The sequence below is a fragment of the Anopheles darlingi genome, chromosome 3 (genome assembly GCF_943734745.1).
Source record: "Anopheles darlingi chromosome 3, idAnoDarlMG_H_01, whole genome shotgun sequence".
Taxonomy (NCBI): domain Eukaryota; kingdom Metazoa; phylum Arthropoda; class Insecta; order Diptera; family Culicidae; genus Anopheles; species Anopheles darlingi.
In genome coordinates, this window is record NC_064875.1 from 41,085,364 (window position 1) to 41,106,208 (window position 20,845).

Sequence of the window (20,845 nt, forward strand, 5' to 3'; positions counted from 1 at the left end):
AGGACCGGGCCGGGCCGGGAGTTTGTCCGACATTCCGGAACCCCCTGAGCCGGAGTGTCCGGAGGGTGTGGTTCGCGCAGTTTGGATAACAGTACTCCCCACAATCCAGAGCAATCAACACAAACCGGTGCGGAAGAGCTCTTGTCTTGTCATGGGGTTGATGTTTTGATTTGATCCCGAGCAGGAATGGACCATTTCACACCTGAGGGAGCACAGCACACACACGCACACTGCTCTGCGTGCCGGTCACTCCCAAACGGTCCGAACCCCTGTGTCCGAACACGAACGACTCCGGCTCATCATCCGGCACCATTCGCCCATCATCATTAGTTAAAGGGGGCCTCCTCTCTCTCTCTCTCTCCCTTCCCTATCTGATATTGGCTGCTGCTGTGCATCGTTGCAACAGGAGGTGGAATGGATTACCACCTTAGGCACCCACCCTCGGCTTCATGTGGCGTTAATCAACAAACGGTTACTGGGCGACATGCCGATGGTATTTATTATCTGTGTCCATGGACTTCATTGTGATCATTTCATAGGGGAGCAGAGCTTGAACGCACGCGCAGCAAGGGTTTTCGGATTGTTTATTGGCAGTATCCATCATCCACCGATCCATCCATCCATCCATCCAACCATCGATACGATACAATAATCCAACTACTCGGATAAGCATACCATAGGGACGACGACGCTTTTGGCCGGAACCAAACGACGATCCCAACGGCAATCAAATCGCCGCCCACGCCACCCACGATGGCGGTCCGGTGGAATCGATATCGCCGCCGAAAACACCGTGTCGACAAGACGCATCTCATGAGCGGAGGAGGGCGAGAACATGAGAAGATGCCAGAGCGTTTTTTTAAATGAAACCTGACGCCCTCCCCCTAGAAGGTGTGTATCGGTAGAAGGAGGAGGAAGCTTCAGCCCTTCAGGGAGAGCTTCACTTCAGGGACTTCTACAGGGATTTACACACCAGAGTCTGGCTCTGTTGGAGGTGTGTAGCAGAGAGAACGAAAACGGTTGCTCGCTTTCTGTCTCTCTTTCTCTCAACACACCGTGAAGTTCCAGTTAATAGTGAAGAAGCTCTGAAAAGACCGACTGACTGTTGGATGTTCCGTGGAGCGTGTAACGCAGCACACAGCAGATCCCCGGGACTCCCTCGCCAGCACCACAGCACAGAAGGAAACAGCAAAACGGAGATGGCGGTTGGATGGACCACCGCGTTCACCACCGCGTTCACCACCGCGTTCACCACCATCTTCTTGTTCTTCTTGCAGAAGACGGTTGCGCCGGGTGCCCTTGGCGAAAGGAATTTGTAATACACCGAAAGAGAGCAAATCGTCATAATCTTGTGCTGCCGAGCAGCATTTTCCGCCCTCGAGACCATGAACGATGATGATGTCTACGCTAGTAGTAGCTAGAGCAACCCGAGCACGGTCGAGCTATCAAGGGTCCACGGTACAGCGCGCAGTGGAGAGTTCGGACGGAAAGGCAGCCGCTGGCGTCACCCTCTGCAAGCATTCAATCCATTATCCACAGGCAATCGGTGGCTACCGGTAACCAGACGTCGACCGTCGTCGTCGTCGGGAGTGTTGTCGAGGGTCTTGGAGAGATGAAAAATCTTACTCCTCACCCGTCGGTGGTGGTGGTGTCCAGCAAATATGTTTGCAGCAATTTCTTTTCACTCGGGGCCAGAGAGATCGTCGTAACGTGGAGGGCTTACGTCGCGCCGTCGTCATTTAGCTTTCATCGACGACGGACGCCTTTCATCGAACGCCACATAGCTACCAGCGACGAGAGGAGTGCTGCCAGGGAGCTCCCTAGTCTTTTTTGCGCCCTCGAGGAATGATGGAACCTTCTCTTTGGCCGGGCAAACCGACGGGACGGGAGGAAAATTGCAACATCCCCGTGCCCAGTAGTGGTTGTGTGGTGGACTGACTGACTTGCTGCAGGAAAAAAAAAACATCAGTTGCCTTGGAAAGTTGAAGGTCGAGACCAGCATGGTCCATGAAGGACCGACGCCCGATCGACCGACGGGAGAAATGTAGAAGGAACGACGAATCCGACGAAAAGCAAAATGGAAATAACCATATTAATATCCCAAGGTTCTTGGGGCATCCAAAGAAGGCTACTGCTGCTACTGATGCCACTGTTGTTGCTGCTGTGGTATGAGTACAGTCCGTGAGGTTCCGCGAGGCACCGACTTAACTTGCCGACGCTGCTTCTCTCTTGCCTATGCGTCAGAGAAACTACTACTCCAGAGTTTTACTCGCGACTTTGCAAACGCAAAACGGACGTACACTTTTACCGATGTTCGCGACTTCTGGATATCCCACAAAAGCAGGACCGAACTTCTCCTGCATTCGCCTCTGAAAGTAGTGTTGTTTGTAGACAAGTTGCAAGAGCAATTGACAAGAAGACTCAACCGAGAGAGGGCGGTAGTGGAGTTGACGCACATTTTTGGCGATCGATAAATAATTCAAAACGAATCGAGCAAGCTGCTACAGCTACCAACACCAACTAACACCGTTTGCCGGACAACTTTGTGGAACAATTTATGTCGACGCCACCATGCGACAGTTGGTGGTCACGACGAACCAGACACGACGAAGATGCACAAAGCACGTTGCGAATGCATTGGAAGTAGGGTGGCAAGCATCATAAAAACTTAATTTGGTCTCTCCAACACACGGAGATGATAGAAAAGTTGGTCATGTAAGTCATAAGTAGAATCTGAACTTATGTTAATCTCATCAAATGTGGAGAAATTGTTTGTTCTAGCAATCTCTTTTTTATGGGGAGCATCATAGTTTAAGAACAAAAAGTACAGTCATTTTTTTATTGCAATAATTGCTCGAAGACATGTTCGAGTAGTTCATATCCAATAGGTAAATCAAATCCGATTGAAATAACGTTCGAGTTCCACAACAGTCATAGTTGTAGGATTTCAAAGGTTTGGAAAAGTTTAATCAGACCCAAAAAAGGGAGTCCTGCAAAAGATAGCTCTTTAGGAGCGTACTGCTTTTGAACATAAAGTAACATAATAAGTTTTATGAGAAGATATAACGTAGAATTAACAATCTATTTTTCAATCATGCTCTAGAACACATTCCGAAAGAATAATGAAAGTAGAATACTCATGAAGAGTAGCATGAAAAAAAGAACTTTCAGTTCAGTACATTAGTTCAACTGCATTATGCGACGGCGCAAAAGATTCACACTAAAAAAAAACAAAAAAAGTATACTCAAGTGTGACTGGACTACTCTTGACGTAGAAGAATACGATGAATCGTAAAGCAACGTAAAGGCTCTATAACGTGCTTCATCATACCGTTCTCTACAGAGGCTCTTCTCCGAACCACAAACACCACGACCATAAACTTCTCGCTACTCAAGTTGTTAACGGGCACCGAGATCTCTCTCTCAAGCCGAGAGGCGCGTTACTCCATATCGCCACCCCTCCTTGGCACTCCTCCACCACCCCTTCCCGGTTCTAGATTCTTTTCCATTTCGTTGCTGCTAATCTCATAATTTCATGACAATTTAACATAATATTGTTCCCGCGCACGATTAGCACACACCCACCCCACCTCTTGGCTGGTCTACGACGAGAACGACTCCTCACAGTGCGAGAACGCTTGCAAAGGGAGGAATATCATTGCTTTTCGACCCCTCAACGCTTCACACCACCGCGCGCAAAGTGCCACAAAAAAGGCGCACGCGGCCACCGTAAGTAATGGCTGCTGCTGCTGCTGCTAAGCTACTTCTGCTACTACTGTTGTGTGGTGGTGGAGAACTCGACACTTGTGGGATGCCACCACCGTCAAGAAGATCCTCGGGACCTCCTCCATCATGCCCTTCCCCACCCGGGGGGAGGGGAGACCAAGCTTTGCTGCCTGTGAAGTGGAACGCGCGCACACGATGCGAAGCAACGACGAGAATAATAGAGCGACACACAGATGTTATGACTTCTTTCTTCGCTCGCCGCTCGCGCCCTGACCGTGGCCGCGGCGTTCTCTGCGCCTTTCACAGTTCCACTTCAAGCGCGCACCCGCCCAGCCGACTCGACTCTGTTGCCGACGTTCGTTGTGGAGCTGATCAGCAAGATTCGCGGTGTTTGACAGCGAAGAGAGCAGAGAGAGAGAAGAGAAGAGAAAGGAAAAAAAAACGCTAGCTAGACCAACTCGAAGGGACCAACGTGTGCTCTGCTGAACAACACAACATACACACCGCACCATTGGCACAACAGAGCGCGGCGATGGAATGAAGAAATGGACGGAGGAGGAAGACACAAAACGAAGGAATAAAAATAGTATTCAGAGCCAGGCCGCCGCCGCCGTCGCCGTCGGTCGGTCGTTGCGGCCGTTAGGAAGAGTCTCCCCCGGCCGTTGCCGCCGTTGGAATTGTTGGCGACATAAATAAATAAGATCTCTCCTCGAGGGTAACTCGAGCTAGAGAGCTCGAGCCAGCGCAGCGCGCAGAAGGAGGAGAAGTATTCTCGCGGATTAATGCATCATATCCGACGACCCTCTCTCTCCTCTCCTCTCGTCCTTTCTCTCGGCTGTTGTTATTTGTGTTTTATCTGTTTCCCGTTTATTGATATTACGATTGTTTGTTATTGTGACACACCGTTGACAACTGTATCGCGCTCCTCGCTGAGGAGTCTCGGCTGTCGTCTCTATCCATCCATCCCATTTTCCGTCCGCATTTACTGGGGGTGTCGGGGCTTTTGCTTGTGACTTTTTGCTTCGTGACTGTGTTTAACGACAAACACACACTACGCTAGCGAAGATGATGGTGCAGAAAAATGATGCGCGCGTCTCCAAAAACTTTTTAGCCACTCCAACCGACCAACCGACCGATCGACCGGCGAGTGGAGTGCGGCGAACGGAGAAACCCCGGGGAAAGAAAATCATTCACCCACTTTTCCGCTGGTCGCGCTTTCGTCGTTCACCTTGTTCATTAGTCATGCTCAGGGTCGCCGCGACTCCCCCCGGATTGGGCAGCAGAAGAGTGCCCAATTAGTGTGTCGCGAAGCGCCGCATATTTTACGGGCCAACGAGTTCACCGTCCTCCGCTCGGCGAACGACACCGTACGGTCTCTACGACGAGGTGTCGTTGTCGTCGTCGTTGTCGTCGGCGGATGTATTGATTTTCTCGATGCTATTCGAGCAGGGGATAATGTTTTTTTCCGTTTCTTAGCTCTCGCTTTCTCACACAAACACACACTCTAGATACAGCATTTCACCCTCGCGCTCGGATCTCGGATTTTTGCTATAAAGAGGGGTTGTGATTAATTGGATTATAATGTTATCTCTGCTCGTTTTCACCTTCTCGCTAAAGCAACATCATCGTGGTGGCACAATAAGGATCGCCAAACATCGCCTAACCGAGGCGAGAACGCGAGGCCCGTTCGGGGTGAAAATGAAAAATGCGCAGCTGCGGGCGGCGGCGACGGCGTGTGCCTCACATAAACGCTACACGCGACCACGCCATAAGAAGAGAACGCAGCACGGGAGTGGAGCAACACAACGAAGGAACACCGAGCACACGAAAAAAAAAAAAACCCACGGCGCTCCATAAAAATTTCGTGCGAAATCTGCTCCGAAAACCGAACAAATGAGCTGATAATAATTGCTTAATGGTTCGCTGGCAGCCCATCGCCAGAAACTCCACCCTGGCGCGAAGTCCGCGGACGAAGAATGCTCTTCCTCTTCGTCCATTAATCATAAAAACTCTCGGAGCTCTTGGCTCTCTCGGCTGCTGGGCACCGTCGGGCTACTATCGCTACAACACGGTTTATCATCAGGCCCAGATCGCGGATGGGAAACTTTCCAAAACCAAACCGTCGCATAACACGATGGCAATCGTACAACCAACTTTTCTCACAACAAGCTGCTCGTTCCCCGGGCCGGGGGGTTTTAAACGGTAATTGAAAAACACTTACTTTGGGAATCGTATTTTGTAGAGCGCGAGATGATCTCGTTTAATGCCGCTGCCGCGCGGGAAGGGAGGATCGATCTGTAAAACATGGGGGGGAGAGCGAAAGAAAAACACATTAGATAAAGTTGTTGCAATAAATACCACCACTTCGAGCTAGATAACATTCAATAAAAACCGTCGCTGCGTGAACGTGAAAGTGAGGCGCCCTGCACTGTTTATTTAAACAATCTCTTCTCTTTTACTTTTGATCAGTGGTACTTCGTCGAACCGAGCAAATTTTTTTTTGCGGCGCACAGTCCGGATTGTTTCTTTTTGTGTGAAGTAGTCTTAATGCTTATATACAATTGCACTTTTTCTTATCTCGTTACATTCAGGCCCCTGCCATATTGCTACAAACAAAAGTTATCATTATTTCAAGTATTAACTCTAACAATTGTGTATCTTAGGAAGCCAAGATACAGGAAGCTAACATCACTGAAGTCAATTAAGCCGCCAGACATTCTAATAATGATCAGTTTTTGCATATAAAATAAGAGAAAAATGTGCTAGAGCATCATTTGAACTGACGATTGCTGACCATTACTCTTTTCCGTTCAGGTGGTCTTTTCCCCGGGTTTACCCAGTATTGCTATTTCGATCCATTTGAACAACTGCTAATCCATTTGGATGACAAATCTGCTCAAATATCTCCTTGCAGCTGTGACTTCTTTACTTATCGTGTTTGAATATCTGAAGATACAAGAGATTCAATTCTCTACATATTTAGACAAATAGCGACTTTACAGTTGTGTAAACACACACATATCTAGGTCAAGCTATAGAAAAAGATACAACCGTTAGCCGTTAAAATTGTTTCAAATGAGGGTATCACAACCCCGCAAAAAACTGATGCACGAAACCATTTTTTTTTCAACTCATGTTCGCAACCACAAAAATCCACAATTCCATTAGTGATACATTCAAAAAGCCATAACCAAATCAATATTCTCCCAACAATAACCAACAGAGGTAAAAAAATGCCTGTTCCCATTCTAAAGCGTGTCGTTGTCGAGCGCGAAAACAGACATACCCCTCACTGAACCGATCGCTAAATTGTTTATCGGAAACAAATCGACGATGCACGGTCAATTGGAACCTTGAAGCGTTTGGCGCAGATGGAAAAGCTCGCGATTTCCAGCACCCACACCTCACCATTTTCCCTCCTTCCTCTAAAAACAATGAAACAGACGCAAAACAAATCAAACGTTACCCCCGGAAGAGGGAATTCTGACCACCAGAGAGGCGCGCGAACAAATCACTTGGCATAAACCCGAACCCGGGAAGGCTGGCTGGCTGGCTGGCTGGTTGCCCAGCGAAGCGCAACAACGACCGGAACAACCGATTTTTCACGCTACCACCCTCCGCTCTTTCATGCGTCCTGCCAGCTACATCACGGAACCAACGAAAGGATCTGCTGCTACTAGTAGTATGACGATCAGAACCATTACCGGCCGCTAGTAGCAAACCAATATGTAGCCCTCTATATGTTGTGTGCCTATATCGTCATCGGCAGTTGGTAAACCTTCCCCGGGCATGGAAAACCAGAGATAACACACAGAAATGAAGTTCGCTGAATCGAGTGTCTGCCGATGGCAGCAGCAGTTGGCGTTAGTGTGCATGGATGTATGTGGCGGCGGCGTCGGCTGCGACCACAACATACTGACTGTGGGGTGGAAAGGAGGTTCGTTAAATTCCTCCTCGCCAGTATTTTGGGGAAAAGCACTGCTGCCAGATAGGTAAGCCAGGTAGTCGTCCCCGTTCGTCCGGTGGTGCGATGGAAATGCGATTTTTCACGCTCAGTTCCCAGCACACACACAGACCGAAACATGTGTGTGTGTATGCCTCCTATTCCCCGTTGTGTTCCCAAAATTGACCATTTTTGGGGGCCATTTTCAAATCCGCTGCTCATTGAACCGGCAACCTTGGAACCTGGGTGTGGGTGGTGGGTGGTTTCCTGATGCGCTTATTGCCACGCCATCAGCAGCAGTACGCAACGCCGCGTGAAGCCATATCTCTATCGTGCGCGTGGTCCCGTTTCTCGTCCAATTTGCTCGCAAACCAAAAGGCCGGGAGTAGTCCCTCCGGGGGGTACGTGATGATGATCATGATCCTGCTGCTGTCGCGTTACCAGAGCTCCTGACTGGCACATCCGAAATCCGCATAACCCACTCCTCCCCGTGATACGCGCGAATATAGCCTCACCTCTGGCAGTGGATTTGTGGGTTTCGTGAGTGAAAATCCTTTGCATCAGCACCACAGAGCTACAAAGGCGCAGCTACGGACACGCACACACACATACACCCACACATACAAATACCTTTTAAGTGGATTAGCTTCTCACATACAGCTAAGAGTGGAAGGGAGGCAACGGTTTTGAACCGCCTTAAATGGATAAACACTGCACACGCTGATGTAGGTGGTAGGTGCATGCCCTCCTCCTCTTCCTACTCACCCGGAATTTTGTCCGGATGGGGGTGGTGCTGTCCCAATTGCACCCGGTAGGTACCACACCATCACCACACACATCGGTACGGTACCGCTTTTGGAATGCTCGCCAAAATTAAATTGGTGTCAGTTTATTTTGGGAAAATGCTGACCTCAAAACCACCCTTCTTCCCTTCCCACCCTCTACTGGAAGGTGGTTCTCGACGGTCGGATCGCTGATTGCCATCGGTTTTGCACCGTAGAAAGCGAGACAGAGAGGGAGACGAGGACGGAGAGGGCAATCGAACGACGTGTCACATACCGGGGGCACAATATGCCATTTCATAATCGGTTTTCAATTATGGAATGCAAACACACAAACACCGAGCCTAGTGACCTCGCCGCAGTTGAACGGATTTGCTCCGGTGTTCTCCGGTAATTACAGGGCACAAAGCCAACACAGGAGACTCCGTGCGCTTCCGGAGTAGGGAGCAAGGTGAGAGCTGTGGCGTAGGTAAAACCATAAAAACATTAAAACATAAAAGAAGGATTTCCTTACATGATAGTGGGGGCGCGCGCGATGGAGGTGTGGTCGTACCAATGCAATCGGATGCAAGCATACACACACCTTCACGGTTTCCCATGGGAAAATTCATCCATTTTTTTTATTGCTCTTTGCCGCTTTGCTCTGATTTATCGTGTTTTGATTTCGCCTCTTCACCGATTTCGGATAATCTCTCTGATGCCGAGATGTTGGGCGAGTATATTCGGAAGAAAACATTTTACTCTCAACCGACCGAAAGTCCCCTTCTCTTCCTGTCACTTCCCCTTTTTGGTGGTTCTCGTGCTGTGCAGCGAGATATGTGCATTCAGGCTTTCAGGGTTTTAAATCGCAGCAGCATAAACTCCTTGCGTGCATAATGTGCCGTGTGTGTGTCCCCTCTTTTGTGCACAACAATCGATGAATGAAAAAAAAAACGGGGAAATAATGGATAGGGTGACGCGAACAGGGACTCATGCAAGGGGCGCGCATGTAAAAGGGGCAACAATAATACACAAACGCTCGCACACACACACACAAGCACGCACAGATCGACCGTAAAAAATCCGATCAAGTACGACGGAGGGTAAGCCACTCGACAATATAGGCCCATCGGAAGGCTATAAATACATACGAGATCTCGGCAGGATATGGGGATAATGCGGTAGAACGAACGAAGGTAGTGTCTCTCTCGTCGGGAGCGAAAGGAACGAAGGGAAGAAAAGAAAACCATGATCTGATGACGAACGGATGGCATTTGCCTTCCGTTACAACTTTGTGCCTTTGAAACGCTCCATTCCACCCCTTTGAAAGGACGTCCTCTCCACTCCTGTCATCACCACGATTCTGCTGATCTCTTTCCGTGGAACATAAAAAGATTTGTTTTTTTTTTCTAAATTGCACACACAACACACACACATACAGACACAACTTTTGGCATTTGGCTTTGGAGGGATTGAAATACCAGTCGTATCGTATTTTGAGTGGAATCATCTTACAACAAGCAAATCGGTCTCGATCCGATAACAAATTGCGGCCCATTGCGAGCATATTGGAAAAAGCCCGTTCTCGACCGATAAAACGATGTACCATCTTCGGAGAGGAAGCTGTTGTCAACACAGTACCGGCGTCCTTTTTACGCATGTTATGTTTTTCTTTTTTTATTGAATAACTTCTGATTGTAATAAGGAGAAATATGAATATATTGTAGTCATCTAGAGATGCACAGCATCCCAAAGCTGAAGCATTTGTAAAAATGCTCGGTTATTTCATATAAGATTTAGTTGGACGTTAATGTTTAAATTAGGAAGAAGGAAGGAAGAAGATTTTCAAAAAGTTATCGAAGAAATGCGCACTCTACACAATTGCCTTTTGTTACTTCCAAAAGCTAGATTATGGCATTTTTGTAATCAATTTTTTCGTTGCAAATTAAGGCACTAACAGTAACGTAAAAGAAAGCAAATGATTGTGAATCATTTCAAAACAAACATAAAACGCAGTAACTAAGAGAGGATTTTTTTTTTTCCAGTACTTATGAAGTATAAAAAAAGTGAAACATTCAAGGTTTTCACAAAAAATTAAGCAAAATTGAAACAATATGATACATGGCACTCCGATGGCGTTTACCATACACCATCCTCGTCCACACACAGCCCACGCGGCTACTGTCACTCGCCACGTTTATTTTTTTGCAAAAAAAAAAACAACTACCAAAATCCACTCTTTATGTTATTGCTCTCACCCAAAAGACCTCTTTCGAAATGGCAATCCGAGCGGTGAGCAGCGAGCAGCGACGTCGGCATACGTCGTCGTAATCGGATAGCCACCTCGTCGTAATCGGCCTTTGAGCTGGGCACACCCTTTGCCCTCGAATGATCCGTTTTTATCGATGTTTGTGTTCGCCGCACCCTCCACACCTCATTACCGATCGAATTGACACCCTCTTCTCTCGTGCTCTTGTTCATGCATCATCAACGCGGTACAACACATCATCACACGCACGACGCACACGATTATCATTCTGTATATGTTAAGAGGATGGCGATGATGATGATGATGGCGATGATGGCGGTAGTAGCCAACATATCACACAGAGAGAAGAGAGGTTCATGTGCAGCGTCGTCGTGTCGTGTTATGTTATGAGATGTTTTGATATGCGCCCTCCCTTCACTTGCCCATAACCCGTTTCTCCTCTTCGATACTTTTCCCACTTCCAACAACATTACACACGACAACGGTAGCCAGGATGGTGGTGTGAAGCAACGGCCACGCATAGACCGGATTTCAAAAAATGGATTCCCCCTTTACACTTCATCTCCTTCTCTCATACTCACACTCAAAATCTGTCGCTCACGCGTCTCGTTATCAGTGAATCGAAATCTCAACCCTCTGATGAGTGTGTTTTGATAAGATTATCTAAGCGAGCGAAAAGGAAAGGGTGGCCGGCCTCACACAACCCTCACTCTCACGGGGGGGAATTCACAAGCAGTTCTGTTGCATGGCTTGGCCGGCTGTCTGTTCAAACATCATAAAAGATGCGACCCAAAACAGATGGCGAGAGTGTCAGTTTGTATGCCTTTTTCCTTCTCTGATAACACGCCTTTGCGATAGCGGTGACCATAGAAGAAGCACGTTAATGGTAGCCAACTCACACACCGCCTACCACCTTGTATCTAATTGACAAACCACCCCTAAGAGGGGGAGGAGGGGGCGGGGGCTTAACTAACACCCTTCAAGTCATATCTCATGCGGGATTTGTTATTTGAAGACGAGTCAACCGGCGTTTAGCAAAGAGTGGCTGGCTTACTTATCACTTACTCGACAACACCACCAGAGGAACCCAAGTTAAGCTATAAAATCCGCAGCATTTGTTTGGAAATTAAGTTTATGCTAAGCCCGCCCATCCAAGTTAGCTCTTATCTCGAGGAGGGATATATGGTGGACCGATAATCGGCCAAATACAGGAACACATCAATAAACCTGACCGCGACAACCGACCACCTGAAAAACCGCCATGCTAATCCCAGCGCGCGGCCTATGCGCTCTTCTGTCGGCGCTTTAATCAAGTTCTCAACTATTATATATCTAGCCAGAGCTCACCGTTCACAGAGAGAAGGGCATACGACACACCAAACCACACACCACACCATACTTCATCAACCGCACACAAGAGCGCGTGATGCGGCACCGCGAACGTGTATTAGCACGAAGCCAGCCAGCCAGCCAGCCATCACCATCACCTTTTTCCCTCCCAACTTTTCATTTCGCCATTTTATCCCGACACCGTTTGCGCCGAAGCGCGTTTCAATGGGGCCGAGGAGTGTTGTTGCAGGAACAAATGAAGTGATTCGATCGAGCGATAGTGACTCCCCTTCCTCTCGTCCGTCGGTCGTTATGCTTGGCGGTGATGGTCCAGCGCGCACAGCGTGTATCGACCGAACGTCCGCGGTCTATACACCATACGGAACAACCATACGGGAAGAGGATTGCTAACGAGCAATCGATTACCGACGAGAGAGAGAGAACATCAGTGCGCGGTGTGTGCCAATGACAACGACGACGACGACAACGGCCAGCAGTGCAGTAGAATGTGTGTTATTTGTGGTTTGTGTATGAGTGCAGTACACCTGCGCATACCCCCGACGGGTTAGGATATTGGTTTGTCGAGCAAATCGACACAAGACACAAGGATTCATTAGAACCCCGCAAAGTAGTTAATTGATTTCATTGCATCACCAGCGCCATCTTTGGGGGGAGGACAGTGCAATCGATATAGAGCGGAGGTGTTAGTGCTACGTGCTTTCACACCTTCCTCCTTCACTAATCAACCGATCCCGGGGAATGGTTCTAATGTACTTAGACGGTGGATGGTAAAAGCAGTCAAGGAGCGCGAGAGTTTATTGCATAAGAGGCTCCATCCCTCAAACTCGAGCAGCATAAAGGCCAGCACCATCCACTAACGACGAAATCGCGAACTCAATCACCAGGTCATACATGTTGTAAAATTTTCTATTAACAAAACAAACCACAATCCACAAGCTCGGAGAATTTTGGTCGAACTCGAGTTCCATGGATTGTTGGGATATACCTCACTCACGTTCAGTTTCCTACACAGTATTGAAATGGAATCCATGAACGGGAATGGCAGGCTTAACATCGCACCCACGAGTCTATTGAATTTAGAGCGAACGCAACGACTACTCTCACCCAACAATCACCTACAACGCCATCATTCCCAGCCCTCGGCACCAACACAATCAGCGGCATTCAGTCATTAGGACATGACGGAACCTAAAACTACCAATTAAATAGGCCACATAAACTCAGTGCCTTCCTTCTGGTGTGTCCCCAACTTCTATCTCTCCTTAAATGGTCCCCCAACAGTCCTCCGGCTATTGAGGGCAAATGTAGATAACCCTCGTTTGCCGACAACGTAGGGAGTAGTATACGGGCCTCGTGACGGCACTGTGATCAATTTCGAAACGAGTTCATCAATCAAACTCATCGAAGCATCGACGACGAAGACCATCCCCTCGCACCCTTCGCGACGAGAACGTCGACAGACACACACACACACAGTGCACTGCAGTCAATTGATTGGTATCGTTCCAATGGATATCGTCGTCGTCCCCGGGACCCCGGACAGGCCAGTCAACGACAACGACGACAACGAAGAAGGCGAACTACCCGCCCGTCCGTCCCGCTGGTGGGGTAGGAAAATTGAAAAATTAAATTGTGCCCCAGGATTGATTGGAACTTCCCAGGGCATCAGTGGATGAGTTCCTCTACTAGGCGTCATATACTCTCTTTCCTCTCCTCCGATAGAGGAAGCCACCAGAGGGTAAAAGATGGAAAACCGTTGGTGCCGCGTTTACACATCAGCTTCTGTGCGCTTCAGGGGGAGAAGAAGCAAAAGGCACACAGCAAACACACAAAGGCAAATTGAAATCGGCCACAGGCCCCGACCCCGACGACGACGACCAGAGAAAGCCCACTTGATCCTTATCTTAACGGCTACTACGGCTCCGGCGAGCGCCAAGTCCATCGTGTGGTTCTGCTCCGCTCAACACAACCGGAGGGGGTAGGGGAGTGAGGCCAAGAAACTGAAACCTCCACCAGCAGCGCACTCTACACACTTCTTCCACGCTACTATCTTGAGCCGCTGGACGTACAACGACGCTAATTGATCCAATTAGTAGCTCAGCTCAGGGTTGTGGAGCAGAGAGAGAGATACCGTAACGCAATCCGTGCAGCATTACGTCGTGGGGTTCTCCACGCTCCAAGCACAGCAGCCCGGTTGGTTTGCACCGAGTTGGCTGGCAACCCTCCAACAATCCGAACGAACACACGAACGCCGTGAAACCCAACAAGAGAGACACAGCGTGAACATGGCATTAGAGCAAACACACAAGAGTACAAGGGTGCTGTAGAACGGACGCACCTCATCACATTATTTGGCCTGACAACATACACAATACACAAACACACTCTATTAAATATTACACGCCAGCAATCGATTGGAAGCTCTGGGGTCCTGATTGGGTGTTTACATCGTGAACATTTAATCCTTTAACCATTCCCCTATCGAGGGGTGCGTTTGTAGAGATATTACGGCAAGTTGCACCACGATTGGACATTTATATAGGGGTTCTATCGTACAACCGGTAGATGATCAAGATATTGGTATACAAACAGTAGTATGTTGCAATGCAGTGTAGTCAACGACCATCCACCAACTAACGATATAACTAGTGAACTACTTCAAAATCCGGAAACGCTTTCACGCATTCGAACGTGACACCTTCAATGTCGGACGCCCTTCATTGTTCGCACCCTTATCTTAAAACTACACACTTCAAGAGGAAAGAGGAATTGATGTTCAGCCAGAGTGCTTAACGGACACCACTCACACTCGGATCTCGGATTTCAAGTGCGCACTGCTCAAACAGCTGACAATGTTGTCTTCCAGGTCGGCGTCTAACTTCTTCTTAGACGAACGAACCCTGTTCAACAACATTTTCCAGTTTTTTCAACAAATTGCTAATCGAATACCAGGATTCCGAAGGGCGTTTACGCCAATGGTGATTGTTGCGTGCGACATTGTAGCGTGTATTTGCTCCAGATTCCATTGGAACGACGACGTTGGGTGGTTGTGGTTGTGGGGGAAAACATCAATTGAAATCGATTTATCCATCCAATAGATAGATGCTCTCTTCTTACGTTCGCTCCGTATGTATTGGCCACTCGGTTGTTCTCGGAATTCTGCTCTCTCACTTGCACAGCACAAAATGGCCTCCGTGGATCGGAGCTGTGGAGGGAGCGACCTACAAAGTGGTCAAAGAAGGCACGAGCAACTTGGGAGAAACCATAACCAAAGCTCTACAGCTGAGTTCAGACCAATAACCTCAGCAGCCATAGCACAGCTGGCAACTCGATATGTCATGTAGCCCCAAGGCAAAAGGTTCTATACTTCTGAGATCGAAGTGATCCAGTGATCCAGAAGGATATAGGATAACCAATACCACCACTTACATCACAGCTCATGCTCACAAGAGAGTATCCTGAAGATGAAGTAATCGAATTAGGAATTAGTAAAGAGGGCCCCCCTCTCTTCCACCATTAGATTGAGACACTTTATCTGCTAACTCTTCAGCTACTTCACTAGCCATTAGACAGTGCCTGAAACGATACGCTCTCTCCGACATGCTGCCGGCATGGGAAGTTAGGTGGCCATCGCGGAATTCGAAGCGCTGCGCAAAGGTGGCAAATGAAATCTTAATTATCTCACATCCACCGACTATTCAATATTCCATCGCTGGTAGCATTTGCCCTGCGGTCGGAGTTTCTCCAAGACCTTACAGCCCCCGTACACGGGTCGTACACATGGCGAGTAATTTAATTTGAAAAATCTCGCAGCAAACCAGCCAAAACCCAACCACCAAGAAGCTTGCTAGCTAGCGAACTAATAAGACAACCCCCCACAGGGTGTCTGCCCCCGCGCAAGTCTTCTCACTGAAGATAAACTGCAGAAGCAGATGAGAGAGTGAGCGGCAGCGGCAACGGCATCGTATCAACGCAGCACACATAAAAAGCGAAGCTATTACTGTGAAGGATAATAAAATGGTTCAGCATAAAAATGGCTGCCACGATTGGTGGTCTCAACCTACCTACTCTGCACACGCACAGAGAGAAAAAGAGAGGGCAAAAAACCAAAAGGGATAAACAGGATAATAAAATCAAAACCAACTCCCATCCAGCCCATCCAGGCCCATCTGCCTTTACACGCCAAGCTGCTGCTGAGAGGGTGGTGGTGTGCAGTCGTTTACTTTTCCATTTCGGAAGCCATTGCAAGAACGATCGTCGGGCTCAGGATTCATGTCGAGTGTATGATGTCCTCATCTCCTTTTCTTTAAAATTGAATATAAAATGAGAAGAAACGGATTCGAACAAAGAAAATGCGGAAAAAGTCTTGAGCGTCATTGGAGCATTGAAAGGAACGCCGTAGCAGCTGTAGCCGCACCAACGAAACGAAACCTTTTTAGGGATGGAAACTCAAAAAAACGAACTCACCTCTCCACAATTCAACTCATCATAAAGCATAAGCGCAATTTGTCTCGCGCTCGCGAGCACCTCCGACTGCATTTTCTTTGGTGCGAAACGGAGTTACTTTTGGGAGGGAAGACGTCCTCCTGGAGCTAAGCCGTCGGTTCCCGTGTGCCATATCGATGCAAAGCGACGGCATTTTGGCTCGGCCGTCCCATAAATCGCCTCCCCCCACCTGATGGAAGACCATTCATTTTCGCTCTTCTCACTTTACGACCGGACCATCACCGCCGGACCGGGGAGAAGCGCGCGCAAGAATGTTTCATTATTATGAATAGGACAGGACAGGACAGGCGACGGCGGCAGCAACATCAAACTGTTAAATGACTTCTTCTACTTGTATTTTTTCTTTTCTGTCTTTTGGATCCCATTCCCTTTTGGCAGATAAATTTACTTAATTCGTTTAACCTATCGTTTAACCATGCTGCTGGTGGAAGTGGTGTTCATCCTTCTAAGCTCACCTTTTTTTCCTCCTCCTGCTTCTCCTCTTTTCACGTCCGTGAGCATAAATCATTTGAAAACTCTCTCACTTGGTTTACTTGATTGAGCTGTCAGGAGCGGAAATGTGTCCTTTCGGCTGGAGAAGATCTATTAGCCCCGCCGTCAAGGCGGCAATCTTGCACGAGCAACACTCCCAAAGTGACCACCGGAAGGACATCATCTAAAACGGTATCCTCTTCCTGCCACACCGACAAAGACGACGACGCCGCTAAAGCTTGATGGTGCGAAAACAGACGAAGGCGAAAAGGTGATGATTCCAGTATAAATCATGCCCGGAGATACTCCTCCCTCAGTATCTTCCTTCCTTCGTCTCACTACGCAACTCGCAAAACTCAAGTGAAAGCCACGATACGATTCCCCAAAGTATTAGCGGGAGTTGGGGGTTACAGGGAACAGGGAACGGTCCTTCGTGACCGTGCACATATTCGAGCTTCCTTCCCTCTCTCCCTCTCCTTCTCGGCCCGTTACGACGGCCGATAATATGGAAAAGGCGCGCATAAACGCGGAGCAGCAGTAAGGCGATAATCTTTGCACTAAATGAAATTAATTACCATCATGAGCAATATTTCATAACATATTCATTTGCACCCGCCCTCGGGGGGAGGCGGACAGCGTGCAGGCAGCACACCACCCAACAAACCCACCAGGGGGATAAACAGGGACGTGGCTTCGACAGCACGCAGCAGTGAGAGAGAGCGAGAGCCAGCGCGAGGTAATGGTAGGTGTAGGTTTCCTGTTCCAGCTCGGCGCTGGAAGAAGGCATCCATATAATTATTTGTTCAAACATACACTCAAATACACATCATACACCATCATCCTCTATCCCCGAGCGCACCCGAGGGACCCAGCAGCAGCAGCAGCAGCAGCAACAGAAGAGGGTCACGGGACACCATCACAAACACACGGATACACCAGAAACAGGACCAGGGACAGGGCGACGTGGTGATGGTGGTGATGGTACCCGGAACATTAGCCACACAAAAGGATACGCTTAAATTGCGTCCTCTCTTTCTCTTTTACTCTACCCGTGTCTGTCTCTGTCCCTTGTGTATGCTACGTAAACCGGACCCCATGGAACTCTCCCTTGGCTCACAGGGGGAGTTCAACCACACAACTCGCCATGCTTCCGGCATTCACAAAGTATGCGGAACGGCCCACGGTCCCCGCGAACACACACACAGACACAGACAGAGGCAGACGAACGACTCTGCACGAGTCTGACCTGACAGGGGAAAAAAGGCGCGGAACTCCCTCCTTCCAACATCGGAACGGCCACGGGCGCCGCTGGTGGTGGTGGTGCTTGGCCACAATTTACCGGAAGGGCGATCCCGTTTTTATACCCCTCTGGGAGAGACCACCGACCAGGAGACGCAACCACCAACACGCTCGCGCACACACATCTGTGCGTATCCTCGGACGACGACGACGACGTCCCCATCGGAAACCAGAGACCGGGAAACCGGAGAGGAAGGAGAGCGCGCGCGCGCGCGATGATGGAAAAGGACGAGAACGATGTTTATTAAACTGCTTACATCTACTTAACAATATTAACACAACAATCAAACGATGACGACACAATAATGTGGCCTGCGCGCTCGCTCTACACATTGCCGTTACACCGCTACAGAGTGTGCTCGTGGGTCCGTGTGTGTGTGTGTGTGTGTTCGTCTGTCTGGGCCTACCACTGTGTGGCGCCCACAGTGGGGGGTGGTGCCGTTTATCGATCCGAGGCGCACTGGCTGGCTGACTCGACTCTTCGGGTTCGGTTACACTGTATTCGCGCTCTACAAGAGACTCGCGCAGGACGATGGCTGCTGTTGCTGTTGTATTGTACCAGCAGCACCGGGCGTGAAAAGGAAGTTCCATACCCCACCGCCGCCGGAAATGCCATGCCAGCAGAATAAACCTCTCGAGAGGATAGCAAAAGGACTGCTGCTGCGCGCTGCTCAACTGTTTGTCAGTGAATAGCGTGTACACGACCACAGAGAGCGACGACAGCGGCTCTATCGCGTATGGCGTTTAACCCGGACGACGTGCTTCGGAACGGAAGTCAGCAGTTCGCACCCAACGGTGTACACCCGATATCGGAGTGCGACCCGCCGGCTTTCCACAGGATGCTCACCGAGAAAGATCACAGAAAGGCAGATAAGGAAGCACAGGACCATCGTCGCTGCCACTTGTCTGGCTTTGATAGAGAAATGATATTTCAAAACAATTTCCGATTCTCCAACACTATCCACCGGAAGGATGAAGCGGGTACAGCCAGAGATCAGAGTGTTGTGCGGAAAACCCTCTTGCGAGGAATGTTCGAGTCGATACGTTAGACTTGGTGATAGATGCTACAGATATCTTGTAACGACCAGCACTAAGTAATACTCGATGTTATCACCTCGCACAAGAAGTTGTTCTGCGTCTCCTGGCACAATCTTGACAGTTTTCCAAGTCCCGAAAATCCGAAACAACATCCCATTATGATGATATTTCTCCAGGTAGAGAGCAGAGCAGAGCAGAGCAGAGTTCTAGTTCTAACTCCTCACCTCAGGGGAACGATCCCTCGACACGATTGGAAGTGTTATCGGCTCGAGATTCATCGAACTGGATATCAGCATTCTGTCAGCATCATCTTCTGGAAGTTGACGACGGGTCCTTGTTCAGGGTTTTGTGTCCTCTCACTCTCCCCGGTAGAAGAATTTAGGTCCCTCAAAGCTCAAAGATCAACGACAGTTAGGAGAATCGATACGGCAGAGGATACACCACAGCCACAGAACCCTTGTAGGCACCCTTGTGCCCGAGAGGAGTTAGATTGCAATCTCGAAACCCCTCGAGGAGTGTTTGTGAACGTGAACACTCGTCGGGGGCCATCGGGAACTCGGCACTGGCCCCTTCTTCTTTCTCGGAAACCAATCCATAATGAACCCGGCGCGAACAACTGAGCAAGAGCGCGCGCTTGTGTTGTGTGTCCCTGCAGTAGTTTCCCTTGTATACAATTCACCTTCTCTCTGATTCACCACAATCCATTCCACAAGTTCCTTCGTTTTTTGTTATATCCTCCTCCTCCTCCTCATCCTGTGAGGGGTGGGACAAGGATTTGTCCGGAATTAGTCCCTGAGGTAATATATTTTGCGGCTCAATCGGTCCCCGGCAGCCATATTGGGGAGCTGCTGCATTGAAAAGACATACGCTACAAAGGGCGATACAGGAATAGGAACTAGCACCAGCAGGACACGGACAACGACTCTCTCTCTCTCTCTGTATTCTGGCCTCGTAGTGCCCACCATCATACCTGGGACGTATGGACCACCACACCGGGGTTCAACAACGGTGTGTTGCTGCTGCGGTTGAGCACCATAGGGGGTAGTAGAGTGCGCTTCGGTGGTAATCGCGTATCATATGTTCCATACACTGCCCTTGTAGCAGCTATAGTACCGTGTACCTCCTCTATGCGTCCTCTGGTCAGAGCACATCCGAGCCCTTTTTCCAACAGGTCACGTGCCACAGTATGTGGTGTAGATGAGTGGAGGGAAATGGATTACCAACCATTTTCCACCACCTTTCCTACACACGCTCATGCACACACACAGGCGATAAAGCGGTGAAAATGTTGGAACCATATAAAACCATTAACCATCCCTTCCGGTTTGCGGAAGTTGCTAACGTACCCCCACATTCGCTCGCCTTGGTCCGTGTGTCCGTTCTCGGCAGGGTGCCACCAAGCCAACGGCGGTTTGTGACCACCTACGGTTTACGTGAACCTCACCTACGGCCATTTTGACAGCACACTACTGTTGAACAGTA

At 49.0% G+C, this 20,845-nt stretch overlaps 1 protein-coding gene across 8 annotated transcripts in view; it reads right to left on the reverse strand.

The window, feature by feature from the left end:
* LOC125958324 (hornerin) overlaps positions 1–20,845 on the reverse strand; it is a 96,215-nt gene that overhangs the window by 49,789 nt on the left and 25,581 nt on the right. For all 8 annotated transcript variants that reach the window (XM_049691594.1, XM_049691599.1, XM_049691596.1 and 5 more), the window contains exon 3: positions 5,948–6,021. The gene's annotated coding sequence lies outside the window, so the exon portion shown is untranslated. The remainder of the gene's footprint in view (positions 1–5,947; positions 6,022–20,845) is intronic.